This window comes from Zingiber officinale, chromosome 2A, assembly GCF_018446385.1.
Source record: "Zingiber officinale cultivar Zhangliang chromosome 2A, Zo_v1.1, whole genome shotgun sequence".
NCBI classification, from domain to species: domain Eukaryota; kingdom Viridiplantae; phylum Streptophyta; class Magnoliopsida; order Zingiberales; family Zingiberaceae; genus Zingiber; species Zingiber officinale.
Window position 1 is genome coordinate 36,297,840 of NC_055988.1, and position 19,953 is coordinate 36,317,792.

The following is a 19,953-nucleotide window of genomic DNA, read 5'->3' on the forward strand; positions in this document are numbered from 1 at the left end:
ACAGAAGCATTCTGTGCCCGAAATGGCTGGGATCAGTCGACTGGTCATGAGACCAGTCGACTGATAGATAGCCGTTGGAGTGTCGTTTGGCTGGCACCAGTCGACTGGTGCATGGACCAGTCGACTGGTAACGGGCAAATCAGCAAGGCTGATTTCCCCAAGCTCTATAAGAAGGAGCTTGGTATGGCCGGCCAAGGCGACGAAATTAGACTTGGTTAAGGTCTAATTAGTAGTCTACAAGTGCTCAAGTGTTTGTGGAATCCAAGAGGTCTTGGTGTGTTGTGGTGAGGTTTCTCCACCCACAAGGAGCGACTTGAGATAGCCGGAGTTTCCGGGGGCTAATCCACCGAAGGATCGGGATCGTCCACCTTACGGACAGCCGTGGAGTAGGAGCATCATCTCCGAACCACGTTAAATTGACGTGTATTGGTTTGCTAGTTCTTTTCTTTGTCTTTAGCTTTCGTATTCATTGCTTTAGTATTTGTATTTTCGCTTGCGCACTAACGAATACGTAGGAAGCGAGTATTTGGGGGCGCCGTCTATCCAACCCCCCTTAAAGCCGGCCGTAAGATCCTCCAACAGCTACAACAGGGACCGAGAGGAGGAATTGGTTTTGGTCTCCCGATGAGCTTGAGCTTCCCATGTTCACCCCGAACACCCAACTTAAGTTCATCAATAATAACTCATACCACTAAAGAGTTATTATTGCACTACCACACCAATCCCATATTACAATATGGGTTCCTTCTTATCATGAGTGCGCTAATCTCTCTGTGTTTAAGGTATCGATGTCCATTAATTAAATGAGTTACTGACAACTCACTTAATTAATATCTATCTCCAAGAGTAGTACCACTCAACCTTATTGTCATGTCGGACTAAGTCCACCTGCAGGGTTTACATGACAATCCTTATGAGCTCCTCAAGGGGACATCATCAACCTAGATCACTAGGACACAATTTCATTCTATAATGAACAACGCACCATATAAATAATATCATTTCCCAACTTATCGGGCCTTTTGATTTAACGAACTAAATCTCACCCTTTGATAAATTAAAAAAATAAATATTAAGTATACGTACTTGTTATTATATCATGATTAAGAGTACGCACTTCCATAATAACAGAGGTCCTATTCTTTTTTACAGTTAGTATAAAAAGTGTTGGTGCAATCGACCTAGGTTTTGATGTGTGTGTCAAAGAGTTTAAGTTAGACTTTCATATGTATTTGATATGTGTTTGAGTCTTGCATGACTTGGTGTAACATATGAGGAACTTGGTGCGGCCAGGTGTGGGAAGCTCATCCAAGGGCTCGGATCGTTGAGTCGGTGAAGGATGGTGTGGAAGACATCCGAGGGACCGCTGGACGAGGAGCAATGGAGTAGAGCCGAGGGAAGTGGACTTCAAGGCAGCGTCAAGGATGGCACGGAGAGGAGCCGTGGGCTTGGGTGTATTTGAGGGACGAAGGCCGAGGAAGAGGACTTCAAAGGCGACTCCAGAAAGGATGAGAGGAGTGAATGTACTGGAACCAGTCGACTGGTAATGGGACCAGTCGACTGATCCAGCTTCACAGAATGCACAGAAGCATTCTGTGTTTGTCAGCTACGGGGACCAGTCGACTGGTCCTGAGACCAGTCGACTGGTACATAACCTTGGCAGAATTTGGCTTTCTGCAGAGAGTCGTTGGCTGGGTCCAACGGCACACTAGTCGATTGGTGCTTGGACCAGTCAATTGGTGTCAGGGTTTGATTTGATTTGTGATCAACTCTCTCCTCTTATTTAAGGAATGCTTTGGGGCTTGAAGAGGGTTACTGGTGCTAATTGTAAACCTTCTTAGTCTTGCCCAAAGCTTCTAAGTTCAATCCTCTTCTTCCCAATCTAAACTCCATCTTGTAAAGAGGAAGAGATCATTTTGTGAGAGGTTTGCTCCACCGAGAAGGAGAAGCTTTAGCCGGAGATTGCCGGGGACTAATCCACCGAAGGATCAAGGGCTCGTCCACCTCAAGGACACGTCATGGAGTAGGAGCATCGTCTTCGAACCACGTTACATCGAGCATGTTAGCGTTTGTATTCTTATTTGTTTCTAATTGCTTTAGTTTTTGTATTTCCGTTGTGCACTAACCCTCTTGTAGAGAAGAAATCGATTTGGGGGTGGCCTAGCTATCCAACCCCCCTTCAAGCCGGCCACCGATCCTCCAACAAAAAGAACAACCTCAAATGGTCCTGGTCAATCACTCAGAGTGTACTAGTGTAATTTTATAGTCAAGATAAATTAATACCAAATTATACTACAATCATTCCAATGGGTTGTCCCATTCCATCTTGGTTGTGAGTAACTATTTATAATTTATAAGGAATTGATAACATGATCTTCTGTGTGACACCACACACCATGTTATCTTCAATATAAATTAAATGAACAACTACATTTAGCATATAAATGTAGACATTTGACTAATGTGATTCTTATTTCAAAATAAATATTTATACAAAAAGCTAGACTTTTAGTATACATACTAACATCAAGGACATAAATGCTTGTGCCTTGGAGGCACGGTTTGGGCTTGTCTGGTCGGATGATGGAGGCACAACCATCCATGTCTATTTAGTTTTGTGATGAGTTTGGGCTGGACATGGTCGTGCCTCCCAAGTATGATCGGGGCTGTTTGGCTCAGTAGAAGGAGACATGGCTGTTGGAGACTCTAGTTGAGCCACAACATTTCCTAGGAGGCACAATCGAAGTGTGTTAAGTGCCAAAAGCTCTGTTTCTACTCCATTCTTTAGTTATTTTTGTCCAAGGAACACGCCCATGTCATGGGACACGACCAGAGCATGTTCCTTATTGTAACTTCTCATTCCAAGGCCTAAATGGCTTTATTTTTCTCATAAAACACGTATTTTAATGAAAATAAGCAAACAATAGTTTTCCAAACTAAAAAAGCAAAAAGAGTAAAACAAACAAAAAGGAAAATGTAAAAATATGAAATATGCTAATGGAATGCTACATAATGCATGCTAAACAATGCTAAAAAATAAAAAATATATATATAAGAAACACACACATCAAATGTCGACAATGGATGCTATATATTTTCTTAGGAAACTAGTTGAAAAATATTGGGAGCAAAAGCAAGATATATACATGATATTCATTATCATTGACTTTGAAAAAATTTATGATAGAATTGTAAGACAAATTATATAAAGAATTCTTAAAAAGAGAGGTATTAGCATAAATATATTGAACTAATTAATAATATATATGAGGATGTAACGACCAGAGTGATAACTTCAGATGGATTAATTGAAGCATTTTCAATAAAAATAAGGTTATATCAAGGATCAACTCTAAGTTCTTATCTTTTTAAACTAATCATGGACAAACTCACTGGATACATTTAAGACAGTACTGTGGTGTATGTTTTTTACAAATGATAATTATTTTGGTAGATGAAACATGTGAATGAGTAAATGTTAAACTAGAATTTTGGTAGTAAACACTAGAAGTGAAAGATTTTATATTTAATAAAGTAAAGATTGAAATATATAGAATTTAAGTTTAGCAATATTAGACATAATGAGATAATTGTTAAGATATAAGAGATGACGAATTGTCTAGATCTGAGAGCTTTAATTATTTAGGATCATTTTTATAAAACGATGGAAAAATTGAGAGAAATGTCTTATATAAAATTCAAGCATGATGGTTGAAATGGAAGAGACTGTCGGATATTTTATGTGGTCGTAAAACACCTCTAAAACTTAAGAAGTTCTACAAAATAGCGGTTAAACCTGCTATGTTATATGACGCTGAATGTTGGGTTATGATTCAAACACATGAGTAGAAGATGAGAGTTGCAGAGATAAAGATATTAAGGTAGATGTATAGACATACGAGAAGAGACAGAATAAAAATGAGAGAATTAGAAAAAAAAAGTCGGAATTACATCTATTAAAACTCCGAAAGATATGTTTAAAATGGTACAGATATATACTTAGATGATCAATAAATACTCCAGTTAAGTGATGTGAAACTATGATAAATACACACGTCAAATGAGAAAGATGAAGATAATTTATATATATATATATAATAATAAAATAAGATAAAATTTATGAATGCATAACTGATGATATAGTGGGAAATAAAGTCTAATAACATAGAAATATTCATATAGTCAACCTCATTTAGTGGGATAAAACTTGATTATTGTTGTATATTAAAATAATTTTTTTTATTTTTATAAAAAATTAGAACATCTTAATCAATTATTTTATTTTTTTTTTAAAATGTATTATCTCAAATAACATGATGTTTCACTAAATAATTTAACTAGCTAAAATTAACTTTTAAAATTAATTTTTTTTTTACTCATAAAATTAAGGGGGTGTTTGGTTTAGGGGAATAAGAGTGGGGAATGATAATGAGAATCATTGATTGTCATTATTAATGTTTGGATTATAGGAATAGGAATACAAATAAGGAAATGAATCCTTGAAATTGGGTAATAACTCATTCCCATGTACCTCTCATTCAATGAGTCATTACCCTATTTTCATCAATCAAAATATTCCCTTATTCCAAAAATACCCTTGACATAAAACTAAAATTTTCTCCCTTAATATCAAATATCAAAATATATTTATTTATTTTTTCTTTCATATCACTTCTCTCTCTTTATTCTCTCTCATCGTATTTTCTCTCTCATCATTTTATCACACACTTTCTCTCTCCTTAATCTCTCCTATCACATTCTCTTTCCTTTTTTTTCTCATTACACTTTCTCTCTCATCATACTTTCTCTTTCTCAATTTCTTCCATCACACTCTTTTCCTTTTTTTTTTTCTCATCATACTTTCTCTCTCCTCAATCTCTCTTGTCACACTCCCTCCTTTTTTTCCTCAACACACTTTCTCTCTCAACACACTTTCTCTCTCATCATACTTTCTCTCTCCTCAATCTCTCCCATCACACTCACTGTTCTTTTTTTTTTCTCATCACACTTCCTCTCTCATCATACTTTCTCTCTCACCATACCTTCTCTCTCCTCAATCTCTCTTATCACACTCTCTCTCCTCATTTTTTTCTCATTACATTTTTCTTATCATACTTTCTCTCACATCATATTTTCTCTCTCATCTTCTCTCATCATGCTCTCTCCTATCACACTCTCTTTTCTCATTTTCTCTCATCACATTTTCTCTCTCTTTATTCTTTCTCATCACCCTTTCTCTCTTATCATACTTTCTCTCTCATCATTATCTTTCATCATATTTTTCTCTCACATTCATCTTTCTCTCACATCTAATTTTTTCTCTTATTTTCCTTTAAGGGTAAAAAAGAAAATTTTGATTGATTCCGATAGAAAATATGCAACTAACCAAACATTACTTTTAAGAGTGATATCCATGCTTATACCCATTCCCATTTCATAATACAATGATTCTCATTCCGATTCCTATTGCTAGGAAAGAACCAAACGCCCCTAAATGGTTATTTATCTCTCATTTTCTATCACTAACGTGCTCACGAAGCAATTTGATGATTCAAAGGAATCAAGTTACTTTCACAGTAAAGGATATTTTAACGTTAAAGACTAGAAGCAAATGGCAACCCTAATCAAATTTACAAAAAGGATCACAATACAAGAGCAAGCATAGCAGCCATATGTAACAATGACTGCTACAACATCATTGGCATTTCATTATCAAACATGCAGTATTGATACAAAAAATCACAATCTCTAGAATTTAATCACACGGCCTTGTCCAATATACATCATCAAACTTGCAATTGATACAAAACCTGACATCCTCTTGAATTTAATCTCACCGCTGTGGGACGGATTTACAAACAGCATTCCAAACACTCGTGACCTAGAACATTGATCTTTTTTACATCTTTAACCAAGCTCAATCATTTATGGCTCCGACATACATAAAAAAAATGAATTCTATGTATTAAACAATCACAGTCGACCACTACTCTTTTGACAGCAAATCTTGACCTCAAATGAAGTTGAAAAAAGGGCGAGTATTGGCACTCGTAAAAGAGCATGACCAATGATTTTATTGTGGGTGCACTCATAACTTGATCTTCTATCATAAAACAGTTTCCCGTTGTGCAACATCCTCAGATACTTCAATGGGAGTAGATGTTCCTTGATAGCTAACAGTTGGTTCTAGTCTGCACACTTCATTTTCCAGACTTGATAACTTCTCTTTAGAGACTCCTTTAAGTAAACCAGTAACCTCAGGCATCTTGGGTCTCCTTTCAGGGTTTTTCTCTGCACAAATAAGCGCAATAATCACAACGCTCTTCAATTCTTCTTGTATATAGTCTCCATTGAGCTTGGGATCTGCAATCTCTTCATATTTCTCCTCCCTCACAAGAGGTAAAGCCCAATCTGTGATTGGCAGATTTTTATGTATTGGTCTTTTTCCAGAGACAAGCTCTAAAAGGAGTATTCCAAAACTATATACATCGCAACTCTCTGAGGCTTTACCAGATTTGTCTGAAGATTCAAGCCACCAGGAATTAGCTTCACAAATCCAAAGTCAGCAACTCGAGCCTGGAAGTCAGAGTCTAACAGAACATTGCTTGCTTTAATGTCCTGGTGGATGATCGGAGGTGTTGTCTGTTGGTGAAGATGGCTGAGAAAAGTAAAGTTTTACGTATCAATTGAAATGTACAGAGATTTCAAGAGCAATCTAGTTAATTTCATAAACATACATGATTCCCTCAGATGTTCCAATGACAATTGACATTCGCCTGCCCCAGTCGAGGAAGCATTCATCTGAGTGATAGCCATGAAGATGTGAATGCAAACTCAAGTTTGGCATATAGTCATACACAATGAGATGCTCCTGCCCTTCAGTACAATATCCTCGGAAACTTAAAAGGTTTTTATGCCTCACTGCACCCAATTTTTCAACTTCTGCAGCAAATTTTTCTTGCTCAGAGTTACTCCAGACTTTCAACCTCTTGACAGCAATCTGAACAAGGAATGAGCAATTTTTTTTTTAAATTAAAATGGGAATCAATAGTAAAACCAAAAAGTCATGTCCTGTGAGCTCAAAAGATGGCAGCACTAGGAGTCTCAAACACATTTCAGAAAGAAATGTGACAAAGTCAGTTTAGAAACAAACTTTGTAGTAAAAATATAAACCAACTTTGTAATAACTATTTTCAAAAGTAAATAATCAGTCATTTGATAGTCCCAAGTATGTTCCTTTCAGTTCAACCAGGAGGAAAAGAGGCTCCTGGTTCCTTCCACACCATCTCCACCATGAACTTTTTCCAATGGTCCTGGAGCACAATCTTCACAGCCACTACAAACCTTCCTGAATGAAACCACCTACACACTACATAGTAAACTCTCCACCAGCCACAACACCTACAGACTGAAGTCTCCGACAACCATCCAGCACAATACCCACCACCTCCTGTACCAGCAACACCCTTTGATCAGTGGAGTCATTAGCTCTTTCAGTATCAGCTTCGAGATCGATGGCTAGTCCTGCACCCATGTAGGTCCAGCCCCAGCATAGAGCTAACAGTCTGCAGAACTAAGAAGACGCAAATGCATCTTCCACCACTTTAATTGTATCAGTTCCACAGCACCCTCCCCTGCATCTAATGGGCCATCTTCCTGCTTCAACAAAACCATTGCCCACAAGGCACTTCCTGGCCTTGTCGATCCCAATGGAAACTCTACCACATGTAGGGAAACTTGTGGCACCTCAACATCTAAGGCTCCACACCCCAGTAACAACCATGTGGAGCCATCTTTCACCAGATTCTCTTCTTCCAAGTGCTCCAAGTCCTACCACTAGTAGTCTTATCAATCACCCCTCTTATACAGTTCAACCCTACATCCTCGTTGCTTACTTGTGACTTTGCAAATGAATTTTGATGTAATCGAACTGAATTAGTCTCCAGTTAAAAATATAACATTTACCTCATTTTCCCAATTTAATTAACAGCCAACAACAGTTTGTTATTTTATATTTTATCTAAAATAAAAAATCATGGTTTTTTTTTTCTATTTGAATATCGTTTATTTTTAAATATTTATAGTTAAATATGGGTTTTTTAAATAATAGGGACAAATGCATGTGTCATTGGTTAGGACATTGGTTCCTTTACGTTTATCCATAGAGTTTTGTTTAAATGTTTTAAGAGTTTGTATTTGATAATCTCCTCAAGCATGCCGATCACTCATGTTGGTTAGCATGCAGATCATCCATGTTGATTCAAGAGATTGGAGTGATCAAGCTTAGATGATGTGCTTAGTGGATCAAGAGTGAAGTTGGGTAGAGCGAGCCTTAGGCTCAAGGATTGACATCAAGCTTAAGGTACAACAATTGGACCTGAAGACCCATTGTGCTATAATTGTAATGGATTTTAAGTTTGTTGATGTAAGATGAATGTAAAGATTGGATTAAGATTCTAGATAGGGAGAGTTATCCAGTGAGCTTCATTTTAGTACTTATTGTTAGGCCACCTACAACTATGTTGACCTAAGAAAAAGTCTACATTGATCTAAGATGATGATAGTCTAACAACCTAACTTACAAAACATAAGTTATGTTGACCTACAAGTGTTGGTTGGTCGACCTAGGTTAGGTGAGACGATCTAAGGTTTTTTCTAGGTCGGCCTAAAGTATCTGTTGGATTTCAACAGTCATAAATCTAGGTAAGGTCAGCCCACAAATTTTTGTAGGCCCAACTAGAGTTTTATTGAAAAGTGAATTTGGTGGTTCTTTTGCAATTAAAGCTCACAAGAAATATCTTTATTATTTCTGTATCATTGTTGAAGTGCCAAAAAATCACAGAAAGCTTGGAGAAGAAAAATTCAAGATTTTATAGTTATTTTTGGAAGCTATATTGGTAACCCTCTTCTCAACTAAAGGTTAAATTTTTATTCATAAGGTAAGATAGAGATATAACTTATCTTACACTTATTGCATATCATCTTGAGATTGCTTCCACATGGATCTATAGGCAATCAATATATGTTGTATCCTTCACTAGAAAGCCTCTAGCAATGATAGTTTGTTCAGAATGACTAAGGAGGGCCATGGGAGGTTCAAGCTAGGAAACTCAGTGGCTACAGTTCTCTTGCTTCCCCGTTTAGAGAGAGAAATTCTCCCTTCTCTCTAGAGAAGGTGAATAGGCTATGAAGGAGGGTTGTTGGAGCTCCTTCTCCGATGATCTCTGCATTGAGAACTCGACATCGACAAGGGAAGGTAGTCTCTCTGGTGGGAAAGTGGAGACCTTGAAGGAGGCACTACCACTAGTGATGGCGAAGGGGCTATAGGAGCACAACCCCACCGAGGGAGAGAGTGCAACACTGTGTGAAGCTGTCCAGTTACATTGTTGAAGTTCTAGGATTGTGTTGTCACTGCAAGGAGTTCCAAATCCTTTCCATGGTTGTTGCGAATATGATGATGGAGTTCACAGGAAAGGTTGTTGGGAGACACTAAGGTGTGAGGCCTTGGCAACGACTAAACCTTAGCTAAGAGACATTGCAGTATGAGACTGCAACAATGTAAGTACCCCAGATTGGTTTTGATATAATCAACAGAGTTAAGTTAGGTCCCGTGTCATTTTGATATCTCGTGTCTAAGTGTGTAGGACTTTGGAATACAAGAAGTAGAGAGGAAGACACAGCGAACAAGAAGGATGGCACGAGAAGCGAGTCAACAAACTCTGTTCATCCGAGGGACGAGGAGCTGCGAAAGAGTACACCGACGAACAAGAAGGATGCACGTGGCACTTTAAAGGGACGAGAAGCTGAGAAGGAAGACTGTTTGAGGAGAAAACTGGAGTTATGTTCGGGTGAGCTCAACTCCGGATGGCCAGAGAATCACCTAAGGTCAACTCTGAGTTGACCGTGTCCAAGCTCTTGGTCCAGGCACCCGGACTCTAGGCACCCGGACCATCTCCTATCACTTGGAATGTATCGCCACATCAGTGAGCCATTGTGACGAAGAGGATTAGCACGGAGTCCACATCAGCCGACTCTAGGCGCCCGGACCGAGTCTAGGTGCCCGAAAAGCCGATAAACTTTGGAAAGAAGCAGTTACAAAGTGAATGAAGTCGACCGAGTCCAGGTGCTCGGGAGATGCCACGCCAGCCAACGGCTATCTTCGATCAGTGAGCTATAAATAGAATCTTGGTGCTCAAAGTTCAATACAACAATCACTGTACTCGAATTTCTTTTCTATTTTCAAGTTTGCGCTGTCAACGTCTGTCAGAGACTACTCTGCCTACTCAAAGGAGATTCTTTTAGTGGAGCTTTAAACTACCTTGGATTAACAACCATCTACGTTGTAACTAAGTACATCCTTAGCCTTCTTACTTGCTTTTATATTACTGTTTTTATGTTAATTATATCTGTTAACTAATCTTTGTGTCCTTGCTAAGTTCTATAGGGAAAGAATTGTTAACTTTCTTTTCAAGGCTATTCCCCCCCCCCCCCCCCTAGTCGGCCTACCTGGACCTACAAATGGTATCAGAGCCAAACCGTTTTAGAAGGACTAACCGCTAGGTAAAGCAAGAAGATGATGGTCGGATCGAGCATTCACCCATCGAAGTTCAAGGGGGATTTTGCGATTTGGAAAAAGAAAATGGAAGTATTTTTTAAAACTAATTTTGAAATTCTTCTAACTATTAAATACGGTTTTGTAGCACCCAAAGATCATAATGGAGATGAAAAGGAAGAACACCTCTGGAACAAGAAAAAGTAGAGTGACTTCGTAACCAACGGTAAAGCAGAGTTTCATCTATTGAGCGTACTTCCACCTCAAGAAGTTAACTGGATCTGCGCCTATGATTCCGCAAAAGAGCTTTGTGAGAAGTTCTTGGAACTATACTAAGGAACCTCGGAGGTTAAACTTGCAAGATGGGACCTGCTCCGGAACCAACTTAGCAACCTCCGAATGGAAACGGAAGAGACAGTAGCTCATTTATATGCAAGGATTAAGGAGTTAATCACTGAACTCATGAACTTTGAAGAATCGGTAACAAATCAGGATTCGCTAAAGTATGCGTTAAATGTGTTCCCGAGAATACCGGAATGGACGTCTATAGTAAACTTCTACTATATTTCCAAGGACCTCGAGGTAAGTAGTTTAGAAAATTTATTCTCTACTTTTGAATTATATGAGTTTCGATGTATAGGATATAGAAAAGAGCCAACTCAGGTTTTAGCACTACGAGCCAACAAGATCGAGCAGAATTCTCGCTAGACGAAGACAAAGAAGCTTTTATGGTAAGGAAGTTTTCAAAGTTCTATAAATCTAATAACTTTGATAAGAAATAGGCAACAAACGTACTTCGCAAAAGGAATATTCGATGCTACAATTGCCAAGAAGAAGGGCATATTAAAGACTACTATCTAATATTGAAAAAGCAAGGCAAAAGAAAAAAAGCAAAGGACCTAAATGATCAAAGCAAGAACCTAAAAGCTACGTGGGATAAAACGTCGTCAGAATCCGAAGTCGAAGCATACGCCAGACTTGCATTAATCGTAAGTCACTAAGAAGAAGAAAATGACGAAAGCTCGTCCGAGATGAGTATCGAGATAATTGATGAAGGGGGAGCGTCGAACTATGAGTTTGACACAGTGAGGTATGACTCTTATCTCTTGATCAACTTTATGATGCATTACAGATGTTATCTAGATCTTTATGTCAATTATGAACCAAATATGTTAATTTAAAAAAGAATAACATTGAATTAAAAGTTAACTTAGTCAATGCTTGCCCACTAGAACACTTTGATAAAATTCAAACAGAAAATGCAAAATTAAAAGACAAAATAGAACTATTAGAAAAGAATTCTGCATGTGGAAATTCACTTTGGTTATGGGTCAAATTTTAAAAATTATCAAGGACTTAGTTGGTATTTGAAAAATCATAAGGGCCAAATTATAAAATTTGCTAGAAATTACATTCCTAAAAAATACTTGATAAATCCAATAGGTAGGAACCTATTTTGGATTCTGAAATTCATCTTGACATGTTAGATTTTTATATATTTTGTAAGGGATTTGAATTGTTTTGATTTATTATCATTTTTGGTAAAAGTAATTATTTCCTAAATCTTCTGTTCATATTTTTTTTTTATGAAAAATGAAGCTATTATCTGCTAATAGAAAATTTTTCATAATTTTTTTGACCAATATATTATTTTCTATTTTTTTTTCTTTCGAATGAATTTTAATGATTAAAATGTTTCCAAAATTAATGGTTGGGAAACTTAATTTTTTTTGTCATAATGAATCATATTTTCTATTAGATTAAAACTTTTCGAGATTTTTCGGCATTTATATAATATTTTATGAATTTTTGATCGAAAAATATAATTTTAAATTTTAAAATTTTTTGGAGATTAATTTTGAAAAACTTGATTTTTTTTGTAAAAGATCATTTTATTTTGGATGTTTAGACAAATCAGCAAGAAAAACATTTAAATTTGAAAATCACTATTCTGTTAAAAAAATATTTATTCTAGATAAAAGAAAAATAATATGTTTGTGAAAATTTTTCTCTTAGTTCGAATGCTTATGCTTAATGTTGACAAAAATTTTAATGATTTTTCAAAACTTAAAAATAATTACCAAATTATTTTTAGAAAAATAGAGAATTAATTGGTAAAAATTACTGTCTTTGAAAAATAATTTTTAGTAAAAAGACATATTTTAGAATACTCTGTTTAAAACTCCTAGAAAACTTTTCCAATATTTTTCTAACTTTTTGTATATTTTTCCTAATAGTTTTTGATGTGATTAGAGGGGGAGAAATTACGGAATTAGGGATTAAATTAAGGGGAGATAGAAGTATAAAAATTGTGTTTGCATTCTTTGATTGTACTAAATTACAATATTTCATGTCTATTTTTAAACATACATTATTTTATTATTTGTTTAAACCTAACTTTAATTCGGGTTGATACATATTAAAAAGGGGAGATTGTAAGTACCTTAGGTTGGTTTTGATGTGATCAACCGAGTTAAGTTAGGTCTTGTGTCGTTTTGATACCTTGTGTCTAAGTGTGTAGGGACTTATGAACACAAGAAGTCTAGCGGAAGATGTAAGGAGCAAGAAGGTTGGCAGGGGAGGCAAGTTGATGGGCTCAGTACATCCAAGGGATGAGGAGTTGTGGAAGAGTACACTAGCGGACGAGAAGAACGCACGCGACGCTTCCGAGGAACGAAAAGCCAAGGAGGAAGACTGCTCGAGGAAAAGACCATAATTAAGTTTGAATGAGCTCAACTCTGGACTAACGAAGAATCACCCAAGATCAACTCTAAGTTAATCGTGTACAGGTGCCCAAACCAAGTCTAGGCACTCAGACTATACCGCCATATCATTGAGCCATTGTGGCAAAGAGGATCAACACTGAGTCCACATCAGCTGACTCCATGTGCTCAGATCGAGTCCAGGCGCTTGGAAGCCAATAACCTTTGGAAAGAAGTCGTTGTAGAGTAGATCGAGTTGACCAGGTCTAGGTGCCCGGGAGGTGCCACGTCAGTCAATGACTAACTTCGACCAATGAGCTATAAATAGAGCTCTGGTGCTCGAAGTTCAATACAACAATCATTGTACTTGAATCTGTTTTCTATTTTCAAGTCTGCACTATTAACGTCTGTAAGATGTTACTCCGCTTGCTTGAAGGAGATTCATTTAGTGGAGTTTTAAACTGCTTTCGATTAACAATCATTTAGGTTGTAACCAAGTAAATCCTTAGTCTTCTTACTTTCTTTTACATTATTATTTTTATGTTAATTATATTTGTTAATTAATCTTTGTGTCATTGCTAAGTTATATAGCGAAAGGATTGTTAACTTTCTTTTCAAGACTATTCACCCCCCTACTCGACCTACCTGGACCTAGGAACTATAAACAATTGCAATCTCCAGTCGTCGGGGGAGATGGACAGCCACACGCCAACGGACTGTCATGGACAATAGCGCGAAGAAGTAGCATGGGGGCTCCTTGCCGCCCCCATGGCCTCTAGTCTGGACACAACAACCTAGTAGCAAGCTTCGGTGATGAAGATGTCACAGTCTTCTGTTGGACGGAAGGAATAGAGGAGTGGACACCAACTCAGCTTGTTCTTCTTCCCTAGGTTACTACTGTCAACCACTGCTGTTGTTGGTTGACCTGCCATGCTGATGATGACGAGAGCCCCTCTAATTGCTCCGAGATTGTCAAGGACCCCCGTGACTGGTAGTGAGGAGAGGAGAACTCTAGTTAAGGTGTCCTGAGAGTTTGTCGATTAGAGGGGAAGTAAGGTGCAGCAGCTGGGGACTGCCAGTGTGGCCTGGTGATGCCCAGGCTGCTACCTTGCTTGTCGGACGGTGATCAAAGCTTCGATAGCTTGTCAGAGCGGGGAAAGATGACTGTCATATGTTGAGCACACGCACGGACAGCAAGACAGGTTGGGGAAGCAAGCAAATTCTAATTTCAAATTCAAAATTTAAACTCCACAACGGCTGCATTCTTGGAACCAAAACCAGTGGATTGTGAACTACATTTTTGGGTCGACCATACCGAATTGGAGCTTCAAGATTTTCTTAGATTTGGGGGCATTGGTTTAATGTCTGAATGCTTGCTAGATTTGATCGGGCTAGGCTGTGACAAAAGCCCAGAGAAGATCGGGCTGCTAAGGAGTGGCTTGCTCTCCCTTGGGGGGTCATTAATAGTTCAGCTTCATAAGCTAGGCTAATGGGCCTTGGATGCTGATGAGCCTTACCTACCGAATCACAAACTAGGCTACCCAATCTAGATTGAAGCCAAAGGTGCTACAATTCATGAACACACCACATGACACTTCTGTTTGCTTTGTTTGGATAAGTGGTTGAGTGTATATGAAGAGGTTAAGGTGCATTAATTGTGGGTGATGGATTGTATGGCTGTATGAACTTGATTGAGCTAGCTCAATCATGATTGTAAAGTTTTACTCGGATATATATTTACCTTTATCCAAAAAGAAAACTCAGTGGTTAGCTCGACCATAAAAAGTCTAGACTAAAGGCATGTCTTGATTTGGGAAAGTATATATCAAAGGATGTCCCAACTAGGAAGTCTAGTCAAAAGAAGATTGCATTCAGTAGCTCAAAGCCTGATTGTTGTGAGAAGACAATAGCATCATATTCATATTTCTAGAAATTTACTCCCTTGTTTAAAGGAGTGTTTAGTGGATTTATTTTGGTAGTGTTGCATCAGACATGATGAGGGTCATGAAAATAAAGGCAAGAACCTCAAAACTATGCTACATCTTCATGTTAACATTGTGGTTAATTGTTTATTTATTTCCATAGTATATTTTTCACACTTTGCCAACTTGATCAGATACATGCTCAACACACAAGGTGTATTGTTTATATTTCTTGTTTTGTTGACCAATCCACTAGACTTCTATTGGGTGGTAAAGGTGGGTTCCACAATGAAGTGCCCATACACGGGCTTGTCAGCTCCCTTATTTGAATTAATAAGAACTTTGGAGCACTTCAAGATAATTTTCTCTAATATAAATTTCCTTAATCTTACATTCTTTAGTTGGATCACAATAACAAAACCATTATGAAAGAATTGAATGTCTGAGGCCTGATCGAAGATTACAATCCTGCCTTTTTTTTTTTTTGGCAATGTTAAAAAATCAATGTGTGCACAAGTTTGACATAATTATTAAAACAAATGATACACAAGAGAAATAATATCATAGAATAACAACCAAGCCTTATCTCACTAAGTGGGGTTGACTATATGGATCCTTTTACACTATTAGACTCTATCCTTTACTATAACATTATCTATATTTAATTAAATTTGATCTTATTTTATCATTACTAACTAAGTTTTCTTTGGTCTTTCTCTTCCTCATTTAATGTTCCTATTTATGATAATTTCACATCACCATTTGTACACATTTATTGGTCATTTAAGTACATATCTATACCATCTTAAATGCATCTCTCAGAGTTTTCCCTTAATAGGTGGAACTCTAACTTTCTCTATAATGTTCTCATTTCTTATTTTATCCATCCTCGTATACCCACACCTCCACCTTAACATCTTCATCTTAACAATTCTCATCTTCATGCTTTTGCGTTTGAATCATAGCTCAACATTCAACTCTATATAATATATCAGGTCTAATCATTGTTTTGTAGAACCTTTCTTTAAGTTTTTGAGGTACTTTACGATTACAAAAAACACTTGACACTCTCCTCCATTTTAACTATCCTTCTTGTATTCTATTTAAAATATCTCTCAATTCCTTCATCATTTTACAAAAATAATCATAAATACTTAAAATTTTCAATTATAGACAACTCATCATCTCCTATTTTAACAATTATCTCATTATATTTAATATCTCTAAACATAAATTTGATATATATTTTGTTTTTATTCTGCTAAGCTTAAAACCTTTCACATTCAGGCAAAGATTCAAGTTTGACATTTACTTCTTCACGTGTCTCATTTACTAAAACAATATCACCCGCAAACAATATGCACCATGGTACCGTATCTTGAATGTGTCTTGTGAGTCCATCTATGATTAGTGAAAAAATAGAGATTATAATTGATCGTTAATGTAACCCTATCTTTATGAGAAACACTTCTGTTAGTCTATTTGGAGTCTTCACTCTTATCATTACATTTTTATACATATCCCTAATTATTTCAATATATGATGTGCTAATACCTTTTTTTTTCTAAAATTCTTCACATAATTTTCCTAATAACTCTGTCATAAGTTTTTTTTTAGGTCGACGAATACCATGTATAAGTTTACTTTTATTCTTGATATTTTTCAATTAATTATCTAAAAAGATGTATAACTTTTATTATTGACCTTTCAAGCATGAATCCAAATTGATTTGTATGTATGGTCTCTTTTCTTAGTCTTTTTTCTATCACTCTTTCAAAGTTTCATAGTATGACTCATTAGCTTAATACCCCTATAATTCACACAATTTTATGCATCTCTTTTGTTTTTATATAAGAGGACTAGAGAATACTAACCCTCCACTAATTATATATATATTTTTCATTTTTAATATCAAGTTGAATAACTTCATAAGTCCTTCAATACCCTAGTTTCATAGGTACTTCCATACATTTATCGGAATATCCAACTACTTTATCATTTTGCATTCCATTTAAAGTCATTTCTACTTATGAAGATTGAATTATATAATAAAATTTAAATTTGTATACTCCTCTAACCTATTTAAATTACTTAAGTTAAGTTGGTTCTCTAAACCTTCATTAAAAAGTTAATAAAAATATTCTTTCTATCACTCTTTTATTTCCTCATTCTTCAATAGTATCATATTATATTCATCTTTAATGCATCTTATTTGGGTAAGATCTCTTGTCTTCCTCTATTTAACGTTAAATATTCTATAAATGTCATTTTCTCATTCTTTAGTATCTAATTGTCGATATAAGCATTAAAAAGTTTCATTCTTAGCTTTACTCACCGTTTTTTTTGTTTATTTCTTGGCTCCTGTATATTTTTTAAGTTTTCTCCATTCTTACAAGTGTATAATAACAATAGGTTGTTCGTTTTTCTTCACTTTCTCATTCCACCGAATACACTCTTGGTTATCATTTCCAACTTTAATGTCATTTTATCCACTTCATAAAATATGTGGGAAAAGATTTTGTATTTGCATATATCCCTAAAATTATTATATAAATCATCGATCATTATTTTGTAAATTATGAGATATAATAGCATTGCTAGTTTCTATAAAATTTTTTTTTTTAGAAAAAAATGTTAGACTTGTTAGTAGAACTAACCTTGGTTCAGAATCGATGATAATTTGGAACCGTCAATTTGCAAGTTTAAAAAATTTCAACCATTAGCCTTACCTGTTAATCCGATTATGTTCAAGGTCGAGAACCGCTAGTTACAGTTCAGTTCACCATTCAAACTGAAAAGGACTGTCATAGAAAGAAGCTAAGCATTTTATTATAGCTCTAAAAGAAATTAATAGTCAAAACTAACACCAAACATATCAGAAAAACAAATAAAACATGAAAGTTAAATTGAGGAGATGCCCTGGAAACTATACCACTGAGTTGGGCTATTTCCAATATATACTGTATAACATGTGTCAACTAGCTCAATTGGTAAATGCCTTCCTTGTTAATGAATAAGGAAGATCATCGGATCAATCCCACCCGTGCATATTCTAAGTTGTATATAGAGCATTGGGAATTATCTTTGCTAATATTATAATTGAAGATCATAGGACATACGCAGGAGGAAAGAAGGAACCAAAAAGAGATGCGTAGATAGATACTCCCTATAATCCTCCATATCTATGAATTCAAGATAAGAGCATAAATACTAATAAATAATATAAGATGGAACGCAAAACGACACCTGAGAACCATCCCAGAGTTGGCCCCAATAGACGCTGCCAAAGCCCCCTTCCCCGAGCTTGTTATCGTAATTGAAGTTGTTCGTTGCAGATCGTAGTTCTTTCAGACAGAAAATTCTCCACGAGCTCGAATCCTTCCTCCTCTGCTCCGCCCTACAAAACCCGAAAACTGATTCTAACGAAACCAACAAAGGTGCAAGCTTTTTGCTCGTCTCCCAAACAAAGTGTTCTATATCTTATACAAACCGCAAGTCACATCAAATTAAGGGAGAAGGCGTACCAGCTAGAACACCGCCCGCAGAAGAAGGAACAGAGAGACATTTGATGCTCAGACACTATGTGAAAATCGACAATAGACTTCGGATATTATCCGAAGTAATAGGTAGATAATTACCGAAGTAGACGCACGTGAAGTAAAAAGATCAATTTTTTACTTCACCACACGTTTACCGAAGTCTATCACCGGTCCAAAACCGGTTCAAAATCGGACCGTTTTCGAAGTAAAAAAACTCTATTACTTCATCGAGACTAGTAAAATGACCAAAGTAGTTAATAATATATTACTTCATAGGTTTCGTTGTTTGACGAAGTAAATTAGGTATACAACTTCACAATTTTTAAATTCTAGTGTAGTAAATATTTAATTTTACTTCTGCAAAATTTGTTTTAGTTGAAGTATTTATTATTGTATTACTTCATCATAGTATAGGAGTAATAGAATATATTTTACTATAACAAAAGAATTAATGTAGTGAAGTTATTTATACGAACTACTTCATAAATTTGATCAGTAGTGAAGTAAATAATTTCTTTAACTACACCACTATTTAAATTTAGCGAAGTCTTTTTTGTTGTATTACTTCATCACTTATTTATAGTATCAAAGTAATTGACCATATTTTACTGCTATACAATTTTAATTGATAAAAAATTATATTATAATATTTTATTACAACACAAATTTTTTTACCACCAAAATTAAACAAATATATCACAAATATGTATCAAATACAATCCAAAAGTGTATTCATAAAAGACATGTTTAACCATAATCCAAAAACTTTTGTACATAAATCTCTAAATACATGTCTAAAATTTATATCATAGCCTACACTTAGACACCCACATAGAAGTAGACGAATTCACTCCATTCACTTCTGACTTCATCATACTGAGATTGATTGTAATACTGTTTATTTTTTGATGCAGCAAACTGAAACATTAACAGAAATTTGAGGATCAATAAAAATTGACTCAATATTTTATAAAAAAAATATTTCATAAAGAAGAAATTCACCTTTCTCTCCAATTGTGAATCTTCATCCAAGACTATTTCTTTCATGTACCGCATCACACAATAGCCACATTCAACACCACCATTTTGTTTAAGATTACCCTAATGAAATTGAAAATGTTATACAATAAGTCACAATCCAAATAATAAAAATTATTAATTGTTGTCTAAATACATAGTCACAATACATACTGTCAATTGTTTAAAACCCGATCCTTTTGAAATACCCCTTGATGCAT

The 19,953-nt window shown here is 35.8% G+C and overlaps 1 pseudogene; it reads right to left on the bottom strand.

The window, feature by feature from the left end:
- Positions 1-6,070: 6,070 nt before the first annotated feature.
- On the bottom strand, positions 6,071-18,943 carry LOC122043633 (annotated as a pseudogene).
- Between the last annotated feature and the right edge of the window lie 1,010 nt (positions 18,944-19,953).